Source organism: Bos javanicus, chromosome 19, assembly GCF_032452875.1.
Source record: "Bos javanicus breed banteng chromosome 19, ARS-OSU_banteng_1.0, whole genome shotgun sequence".
Lineage (NCBI taxonomy): Eukaryota > Metazoa > Chordata > Mammalia > Artiodactyla > Bovidae > Bos > Bos javanicus.
Genome location: NC_083886.1, coordinates 64,212,688 through 64,222,202, shown reverse-complemented (window position 1 = coordinate 64,222,202; position 9,515 = coordinate 64,212,688).

The following is a 9,515-nucleotide window of genomic DNA, read 5'->3' as shown; positions in this document are numbered from 1 at the left end:
ATTCTAGTTTTCTTCTGGAAAGTTTTTCTAAATTATCATCTTTTCATAAAATGACCTGAGGATAGAAGAGTGTGTTTTTCTGTGTGGAATGCAACAACCCTTGTTTCTAGGGCTTTGGGGCAGTGCAAATATATGAATGAGGGGATTCTGTGCTGAAGAAACTTATATGAGAACACATAGAAACAGAAGGAAAACACAAATGCCGTAGACGAGCTAAATAGTCAGTTGGATTTATTTTTACCTGGGAGACCAGGGGAATCGTCTATTACGGGCCTTGATGTATTTGTGATGGTTGTATAATGAGATACTGCAAGCATGTTTCTTAAGGTCCATGATCTACTTGAGAGGTCCATCTAAATCAACCCTGTTGTGTGTCTACACTCACTCTGTGCTGCGCTTAGGCACTCAGTCATGTTTGATTCTTTATGACTCTATGGTCTGCAGCCCACCAGGCTCCTCTGTCCATGGGGATTCTCCAGGAAAGATAATTGGAGTGGGTTGCCATGCCCTCCTCCAGGGGATCTTCCCAACCCAGGGATCAAACCCAGGCCTCCTACATTGCAGGCAAATTCTTTACCACCAGAGAAGCCCAAGAATACTGGAGTGGGTATCCTATCCCTTTTCTAGAGGGTCTTCCCAACCCAGGAATCGAACCAGGGTCTCCTACATTGCAGGCAGATTCTTTACCAGCTGAGCCACCAGGGCAGCAGGGTGCTATTAAAAGACAAGTCTTCAAACACTTTGCTAGAATGGAGACACGCTATCGTGAAAGCACTTCTCCTTATTTACTCTCCTAAAACAATGTCAGAAACAGAACTGGGCTTTATTTGTTGTAACCTGTTGGAAGAGGTCACGTGTCTTTTAGTGATCATTCCCATTCATGGAAATGCATACAAACCATCTTCTTAAATAATTTTTACCCCCGGGCTGTGGATTTATATCAAACATCACAATCTATTGGTTTTCCTCCTGTGTCTTCAGGGATCTTTCTTGCTTATCATTTTAAAAAATTCCCTTTTCTCCCACCATCAAGTGATAAAAACATACTACATGAAATAGGGAAGTAAACAAGACAAAAAATCTCTTCCTAACTGGATTATTCTTCATACTTTGGTGCATTAACTTCCAGTGTTTTCCTGTATTTTCTTTACACAGATCACAGTGCGGTACATACGTGTTTTGAAATAAAATGCCCCTGGTCCTGGATCGTCTTCCTTGATATCCCGTCATGTAAAGATTGATGACAGTGATGTTGTGGTCACAGTTACAAGTTCACGCAACTTGGGATATGTTTTCCTGGGTTGATAGCCCTGAAATGCATTTGGGACAGCTGGTTGCTTACATGATTTTCTAGCAAAGCTTCATTTCCATCTCTATGGTATATTTTACTTTTTTTGGTGTAAGTATAATTTTCTTTGTTGGATAAGCCATATGAAAACTAAAAACTAAATAACAGAGCTCCCTCTGGGTCAGTTAGCATTGCACTGTGTTAGAACTTTTGCTGCTGCTAAGTCACTTCAGTCGTGTCCGACTCTATGCGACCCCAGAGACGGCAGCTCACAAGGCTCCCCCGTCCCTGGGATTCTCCAGGCAAGCACACTGGAGTGGGTTTCCATTTCCTTCTCCAATGCATGAAAGTGAGAAGGGAAAGTGAAGTCGCTCAGCCGTGTCTGACTCTCAGCGACCCCATGGACTGCAGCCCACCAGGCTCCTCTGTCCATGGGATTTTCCAGGCAAGAGTACTGGAGTGGGGTGCCATTGCCTTTTAAACATTGTCAAATAACTGTTCTGGAAAGCAGCAAGCCATATATATTGATATTCTTAAAAATGTTTTGCCCCAAGTAATTCCACCTCTAGAAAAAAGATCCTAAGGAAGAAACTTATCCAAAGATTTTGCCAAAGAACTTAGCTGTGGGGTTATTCATAATGTTGCAACATACCAACTAAATGTCCAAAAGCAGGGAGATAGTTAAAGTAGAGACAATGGAAGAGTACGTAGTTACTTTCAGGAAGCATGCTCGTAGAGCGTTGAATAATGATTCAGGAAAGCCCCCATGACAGGGAAATAAAACACCAAATTGTATTCTGAATATGGCCCTGATTCTGATATATAAAAATGCCAGAATGACTTTACTCTACATGGTGAGGTTTTGAGATTTTTTTGGAAGACATTTTTGAGTGTGTGTTTGTTTGCTTTTGCCTTGCAGTATGCAGGATCTTCCCCGACCAGGGCCTAAACCTGTACTCCTGCACTGTGAGCACAGTCTTAACCAGTGATCACGGGGCATCTGAGATGCTGCTGCTGCTGCTGCTAAGTCGAGTCAGTCGTGTCCGACTCTCTGCGACCCCATAGATGGCAGCCCAACAGGCTCCCCCGTCCCTGGGATTCTCCAGGCAAGAACACTGGAGTGGGTTGCCATTTCCTTCTGCAATATCTGAGATGTTATGGGATTTTTAAATATTTGCTGGGCTTCCCTGGTGGCTCAGCTGGTAAAGAATCTGGCTGCAATGTGGGAGACCTGGATTCGATCTGTGGGTTGGGACAAGTCCCTGGAGAAGGGAAAGGCTACCCACTCCAGTGTTCTGGCCTGGAGAATTCCATGGACTGTATAGTCCATGGGGTCACAAAGAGTCAGACATGACTCAGCGACTTTCACTTCACTTCATACGTTTGTTTTCCAGATTTATGCAAACAATACAACATTCCTTTTATAAAGAGGAAGATACACATAATTTCCATATGCACCAACCTCTTCCTATTCTGGCCCCCAGACTTGGCTGTCTTTGCAGACTTTGACTTGTCCTGTGCTGGAGTCAGCTGAGGTCCTGATGGTTTGCAGACTGTGACTTGTCCTCTGCTGGGGTCAGCTGAGGTTGTGACAGTTTGCAGACTTGGTTTGTGCTGCACATGGATTCATTCCACGTAAGAGTCCCCTCCTTCCACCCATTTTCATCTTTATTTTTTAACATGGTCTTTTTATATCCGCGCTCATCAGAGAACTTCCCGGGAAGTGTCGTGTCGGTGTCCCTGGCTGCCTTTTCATTTTCTTCTACGTCGGATCATCAGCGAACTCGCTTTCGGCACTTTTCTCTCCGGCCTCGTGTGCTCACCCTGTTCCCTTTCAGCATCTCGAGCGCTGAGGCTGCTCGGTGTGGACGCGATGTCCCACGGTGCGCTTCTCGACACAGTGCGTCACACCCGGGCGTGGGGACCCAGGCACCTCCTCTTTGGGTTCTGGAATGTCACGGCCTTTTGTCCTAACCTGGGGCTTTGTGTGAAGTGGGGAAAGGGAGGAAGCTGGGGGTGAACCCCAACCTGCACATCAGGGCCGGACCGAGGGCCAAGTAGACAGCTCTGGAGCCACTGGCTGGGGCTTCCAGTGGCCACTAGACAGCCGGGGGTGAAGTAAGGACTCCACTGAGTCCCGGGGAAACGTGTGAGTTCCCGACGCAGGGAACTGGGAAGCTATTAAACGTGTGTGAAGTGCATCCCAACTTTTGTGTGTGTGGATTTTCATACACACACATCTTATTTTCCCCCAAACGTGGAAATAGATTTTCTGTCTTATCTATTGATGAGATTTTAAAAATCAGTAAAAACAAAATAACACAAAAATCTGATGTACTGAAAAAAAGGAAGAAAGTAAATGCCTGTATTTCACCGCCTGCCGGTGACCGGCACGCACGCTTGGCAGCAGGGCCCGGAACGTACGTCGTCCTGTCTTTTTGTCTCTTGCTCTTTGCGGTGTCTGGTCATGAGGACCAGTTCAGTGAGTCTCATTGAAATCTACTTGTGTTTTGGTGCCTTCGTGCTCAAAAACGTATGCTCCTGTACAGGAATTTCCAGGACTCTGCTGTGAGACATCTGAGGCATTGATATCAATGCTAAGAAGAATGTTAACGAGAGCCAGATTTCATCGAGCACTCAGTTTAAGCCGGCGTTTTGTAAGCCCTCTGTGTGCGCTCTAATTTAATCCTGACCACAGGCACATGAAGTAGGTTTTTATTGGCTGCACCACGTGGCATGTGGGATCTTAAGCTCCCCAACCAGGGATCAATCCCACGACACCTGCAGTGGACGCTCAGAGTCCTAGCCACGGGGCCACCAGGGAAGCCCTCATCCCAGTTTAGAGATGGAAACCTGACCGTAGGCTGTGACTTGCCCCCGAGGCCACAGTTAGTAAGACGCAGAATCATCAGGGCTCAGACACGAGTGGACCCTGATGGAAGCTTCTGACCCTGCCTAGGATATCACACAAGGTTGTGGGCTTGTCCCCCTTCCCTGACGGAGTCACCCGCGAGGAACCGTGTAACAGGCTCGTTTTCTCTGGTTCCCCTTCTCCTCCATAGACTCTGGATCCCACCGTGGGAACTTGCCACACTGAGTTTAATACCCGAGCCTCTGGGTTAATGAGGCTCCAGCAAAATCCCCACTGGTTCCTGAGTGACGTCCTCAGTCCTTTGCTAGAAGTCCAGTCTTCTGGCGTCCCAGGCCAGGATCTGGGAAAGAAGAGCCTCTCTCCGAAGCCTCCTCAGGAGAGCAGCTGGTCTTCAGCGGCGACACGGCCGGCGTGTGCGTGACCAGCTTCGTAAGCCTGTCTCCTGCCCAGTGAGGTTGAGCAGGTGGGTTTGGAGAGTGAGAACGGAGGACGGGAGAGGGCAAGCCGAACCAGGGATTTCCTTCCCTCCCACACTGGCCTCACCCCGGTCTGTCTCCTCCGCTGTGGTCAGTGTTCCTTCTGAAACACACGCTTGATTGCGGGCCTCCCAGCACTGCCGTCAAGCTGGGCTCAACTCTTAAACACGGCAACTGAGGCGCCTCTGTCATCCCGAGCCTACGCTGTCCCCAGCCCCATTCCCAGGGCTCCTCGCCTGAAATAGCTGCTCCAGCAGCGTTCAGCCATGGGGCATCTCTCGGGAACACAGCCCGCTGCCTTCCGCCTCTGGCTCTCACAACTGCGTCCTTACCACCTCACCTGCTGCCCTCTGAACTGCCAAGCTCAAGGTTCTTCAAGACATAACCCGAGGGAAATACCCTGTGTAGAATCCCTGCAGATGCTTCCAAGGAAAATAAGTACCTTGGGTTTTCTTCTGTAGCATTGTATTTCAGCCCTAGAAAACCGTGAATTCCTTGCGGACAACGGTCAAGACTTGCGTTTTTCTGAGATTCCAATGCCAACTGCCAAGTACAGCTTAATAAGGCATTGGGAAATACTTGCAAAAGAAAGACTGAGTTTGTGGAATCTAGGAAGTAATTCACAGGGGATCAAGGAGTCACACACTATAGAAAGTATAACAGGTAATCTCATGTTGGCAAGACAGAGGATTACGTGGTAGAACCTTATCAGTAGAACTTAGGTAAATATTGACATGCCGAATCAATGGGTCTTAACCCCCACTGCAATCATAATTACCTGGGACTTTAAAAAAATCCCAATGCCTGGACTGTCCCCTCAGAAATTCTGTTCAATTTTTCTATTTTTTTGAAAAAATTCTGGTAGATTATACTGTGTATCCAAGGTTAAGAATAACAGCTTTACATAAAAATATAAATTGCAGTATAGAAAGATACTAGCTGGGGCTTCCCTGGTGGCTCAGTGGTAAAGAATCCTCCTGCCAATGCAGGAGACAAGACACACAGGTTCGATCCATCCCTGGGTGGGAAGATCCCCTGGAGAAGGAAATGGCAACCCACTCTAGTATTCTTGCCTGGAGAAATCCCTGGACAGAGGAGCCTGGTGGGCTACAGTTCATGGGGTCACAAAGAGTCAGGCATGGCTGAGCGACTGAGCAGGCACCTATGCACACAGAGATATGAGTTGCTACGAGGTGAAGGCAGTTTGCAAGCAGGCCGTCCCAGAATTTGCACAGATGTCTCAGTGCAGACACAAGCTAACCAGGCATTTCTAGACACACGTGGCCGTGCCCATGAAGCTCGCGACAAGTGCCTTCAGCCTCTCTGTGAATGTGCTCATAGTTCCTGATCCACTTTGCTATCACTGGAGCAAAGACACCTGCATCTTTCCACTGAGGGCTTATTGGTGAATAGTAGTTAGACTCTTAACCCAGAAAGAGACAGCTTTCAAAATTTTTTTAAAAAATCTAAACTATTGCTAAATGTTTGATGTTATGGTCAAAGTCTCTGCTTGTGAAGTAAACAAAGTTTTTGAACATGTGATGCAACGTGATCTCAGGAATACAAAACTTTGGACTCTGAGTCTAGGTCTTGCTAGTTAATTTACAAAGTAGAGCAGGAAAGCATATAAAGTCACTCAGAATGTTCCCCTTTTTAAACAACTGTGATGTAGTTGATATACGATATCAGGCTAGCTTCAGGTATGTTGCATATCAGGCTAGCTTCAGGTATGTTGCATGGTGATTTGACGTGAGCACAGATTATGAGAGGATCGCCCCCATGCAGAGTAACTACAGCATTCTCAGCCACACTTCTGCTGCTGTGTCCCCAGGGCCTTATTTTATACGTGGAGGTTTCTACCTCTTCATCCCCATCACCTATTTCACCGCTCCCCCAAGTCATTAAGAATTTTAAGTGCAAGATCCTAGGTCTCTTGTGAAACAAATACTGTCCTGTATTCTTCAACCCAAGTGTCTATTTGGCTCTGTATTCTTGTTCATGGTTAATAAAACATAATATCCCACGTGCAACACTAAATCCCAGGGTTGTCTACTCTTCAGTGATGATTATAAACCCTAACAGTACAAAGCAGGCACTTGATTTGTCAAAATTCCTTGGATTTTTGTCTTAATGGTCTTTCCATTTGCTCTGCCAAATTAAACTTTAATGGCAAGTTTAAATGTGTCTTTAAAATGTCATTTAACATCAATTATCAGTCGGCTCTGTGGTTATCATATTACTGAGTTATCGCTGGGGTGTGAGTTAACCATATGGAAAGGAAGATAGACACGACTACGCATCACCCAGCTGGTGTAAAGTTACAGCAAAAGCACATGGCAGACTGGGGGGCGGATGAGTGCATCTCGTCCTGAGGCTTATCACAGGCTTTTCATTGGACCCGTGTGTGTGTCTGTGCAGACTCTGGGAACATCTTGTAATTCTGACATGTTCAAGTGGTGAGGCACTTAGAATTAATAGCAATAATAATTATAATTTATAAATTGTAGATTACCATCCATTATGTTTGTATTTTATTTTACAAAGAAAGGAAATTTTTATTAGCCAAAAAATAAAAAAACCCACGTGATTCTCCTCCAAAGCTCTTGAACTAACTTGGATTTAGTGGTTTCTTCATTTTCCTGCTATTACTGTTTTTTGCATCATTTTCCAAAGTTCTGTAGCTGGCAAATAGGAGCTGTTGTCAATGACTCAAAAAGTATTTTTATAATAATCTCATCACTGGTCCTCGCAGTGTCTATCACTTAGTTTGGGACTTCTCTGGTGGCTCAGATGGTAAAGAATCTGTCTGCAATGTGGGAGACCTGGGTTCGATCCCTGGGTTGGGAAGATCCCCTGGAGGAGGGCATGGCAACCCACTCCAGTATTCTGGCCTGGAGAATCCCCATGGACAGAGGAGTCTGTGGATTACAGTCTCTGAGGTCGCAGAGTTGGATACGACTGAGTGACTAAGCACAGCGCAGCCCAGCACTTAGCATACGACTGAGTGACTAAGCACAGTGCAGCCCAGCACTTAGGATACGACTGAGTGACTAAGCACAGAGCAGCCCAGCACTTAGCATACGACTGAGTGACTAAGCACAGTGCACACAGCACTTAGGATACGACTGAGTGACTAAGCACAGTGCACACAGCACTTAGGATACGACTGAGTGACTAAGCACAGTGCACACAGCACTTAGGATACAACTGACTAAGCACAGCACACACAGCACTTAGGATATGACTGAGTAAGCACAGCACACACAGCACTTAGGATACATCTGAGTGACTAAGCACAGTGCACACAGCACTTAGGATACATCTGAGTGACTAAGCACAGCGCACACAGCACTTAGGATACGACTGGGTGACTAAGCACAGCACACACAGCACTTAGGATATGACTGAGTGACTAAGCACAGCACACACAGCACTTACGATACGACTGAGTGACTAAGCACAGTGCACACAGCACTTAGGATGCGACTGAGTGACTAAGCACAGCGCACACAGCACTTAGGATACAACTGACTAAGCACAGTGCACACAGCACTTAGGATACGACTGAGTAAGCACAGCACACACAGCACTTAGGATACATCTGAGTGACTAAGCACAGCACACACAGCACTTACGATACGACTGAGTGACTAAGCACAGCGCACACAGCACTTAGGATACGACTGGGTGACTAAGCACAGCGCACAAAGCACTTAGGATATGATTGGGTGACTAAGCACAGCACACACAGCACTTAGGTTACGACTGAGTGACTAAGCACAGTGCACACAGCACTTAGGATGCGACTGAGTGACTAAGCACAGCGCACACAGCACTTAGGATATGATTGGGTGACTAAGCACAGCGCACAAAGCACTTAGGATATGATTGGGTGACTAAGCACAGCACACACAGCACTTAGGTTATGACTGAGTGACTAAGCACAGTGCACACAGCACTTAGGATGCGACTGAGTGACTAAGCACAGCGCACACAGCACTTAGGATATGATTGGGTGACTAAGCACAGCGCACAAAGCACTTAGGATATGATTGGGTGACTAAGCACAGCACACACAGCACTTAGGTTACGACTGAGTGACTAAGCACAGCGCAGCACAGCACTCAGTTTGCATCTGCTGCCAAAAATGTTGTCTTCTCAATTTCAAACTTCTCAAAATTTTCTTTTCCCGATACCCAGCCTGTAGGTCTCTCTCTCTCTTCCTCCATCCACCTCAGCTCTTTATTATACAGGACACTTTGGCCCTTTTCATTCATTTTCTGTCTTCTCCACTCTTTGAAGAAATTCTCCACAATAACCCCAAGCCTGTGGGTGATCTAGAAAACAAACATCTTTCTTTTTAGCAGAGGTAGCCGGGAACGTGCCCAGTAGTGGGGTTGCTGTGCCATATGGTAGCCTTATTCCTAGTTTTCTAAGGATTCTCCACAGTGTTCCCTACAATGGCTGTATCAGTGGCATCAATATGCATACATTATCGGGGATAAAGTGGACAGGTGGGGAGAAATTGCTGCAAAACAGAGGGAGCCCAGTCTGGTGCTCTGTCATGACCTAGAGGCAGGAAGAGAGGGAGGCTCAGGGCGGGGAGGGGATATATTTATAATTATGGCTGCTTTTACATTGTTCAATGGCAGAAACCATCACGATTTTGTAAAAATTGAAAAACAAAAAAAGAAAAGGAAGTTGGAGTGTGTGTGCGTGTGTGCGTGTGCGTGTGTGTGCATGCGTGTGTGTGCATGTGTGCATGTGTGTGCGGGTGCATGTGTGTGTGCGTGTGTGTGCGTGTGCATGTGTGTGTGTGTGAAAGAGCGAGAAGACTGTGACCATCATGAGAGGGAGGGCCAGCCTTGTTTTATGTTGA